Consider the following 1,502-nt stretch of genomic DNA (forward strand, 5'->3'; position numbering starts at 1 on the left):
AAACAGCGAACCGCCAAACAAACTGAACCAACCGATAACAAGGGTAAGAGCAAGGTAAGTCATAATAGTTTGCTATTTGTTTATAAAGAAACTCTTGCTTGTTCTACTAACCCCGAACCGGTGCTACCGAGTAAAGTTGAGTTGGTTTTGCAAGAATATAGTGATGTGTTTCCGGAGGATAATCCCATTGGTCTGCCGCCAATCCGAGGGATCGAACATGAAATCGACTTTGTGCCGGGAGCCGCTTTACCGAACCGACCAGCCTATCGCACCAACCCAACCGAAACAAAGGAGCTTGAAAGACAAGTGAACGAGCTGATGGACAAAGGACATATTCGAGAATGCATGAGTCCATGTGCCATTCCAGTATTGCTAGTACCTAAGAAAGATGGGAGTTGGCGAATGTGCGTGGACTGCCGAGCCATCAACAACATAACGGTTAAGTATGCCATCCTATCCCTAGATTAGATGATATGCTTGATGAATTGCATGGTTCTAGCATCTTTTCTAAGATTGATCTTAAAAGTGGATATCATCAAATCCATATGAAAGAAGGTGATGAGTGGAAAACGGCTTTTAAAACCAAACAAGGGTTATATGAATGGTTAGTCATGCCGTTTGGGTTAACTAATGCGCCTAGCACTTTCATGAGATTGATGAATCATGTCCTTAGGAAGCATATTGGTGTATTTGTTGTGGTCTATTTTGATGACATTTTGGTTTATAGCAAGAACTTAGAAGATCATGTCATGCATCTTAGACTTGTTTTGGATTTGCTTCGCAAGGAAAAGCTTTATGCGAACTATAAGAAGTGCACCTTTTGCACAGATAATCTTGTTTTCCTAGGCTTTGTTGTGAGTGCAGATGGAATCAAGGTTGATGAGGAGAAAGTCAAGGCAATCAAAGATTGGCCAAGTCCTACAAATGTGAGCGAGGTGAGGAGTTTTCACGGCTTAGCAGGATTCTACCGACGGTTTGTCAAGGATTTTAGCACTATTGCCGCACCGCTTACGGAGGTCATCAAGAAGGACGTTGGTTTCAAATGGGGCTGCACAAGAAAATGCATTCCAGGCTTTGAAAGAGAAGCTCACTAATTCCCCTGTTTTAATTCTTCCAAATTTTATGAAAACTTTTGAGATTGAGTGTGATGCCTCAGGGATAGGCATTGGAGCTGGTTTAATGCAGGATCATAAGCCCATAGCTTTCTTCAGTGAGAAACTTGGAGGAGCTACACTCAATTATCCGACCTACGACAAAGAGCTTTATGCTTTGGTCCGAGCCCTACAAACGTGGCAACACTTTCTCTGGCCGAAGGAGTTTGTCATTCATACTGACCACGAGTCTCTTAAGCACCTCAAGGGTCAACAAAAGCTCAACAAACGTCATGCGCGGTGGGTCGAATTCATAGAAACTTTCCCATATGTGATCAAGTACAAAAAAGGTAAGGATAATGTCGTTGCCGACGCATTATCTCGCAGGTATGTTTTGCTTACTTCTTTAGA

The 1,502-nt window shown here is 42.6% G+C and overlaps 1 pseudogene; it reads left to right on the forward strand.

The window, feature by feature from the left end:
- The window catches only part of LOC104773180, a 3,631-nt pseudogene extending 2,495 nt beyond the window's left edge, over positions 1-1,136 (forward strand).
- The last annotated feature ends 366 nt before the right edge of the window (positions 1,137-1,502 follow it).

The sequence above is a fragment of the Camelina sativa genome, unplaced genomic scaffold, assembly GCF_000633955.1.
Source record: "Camelina sativa cultivar DH55 unplaced genomic scaffold, Cs unpScaffold00480, whole genome shotgun sequence".
In the NCBI taxonomy this organism is placed as follows: Eukaryota; Viridiplantae; Streptophyta; class Magnoliopsida; order Brassicales; family Brassicaceae; genus Camelina; species Camelina sativa.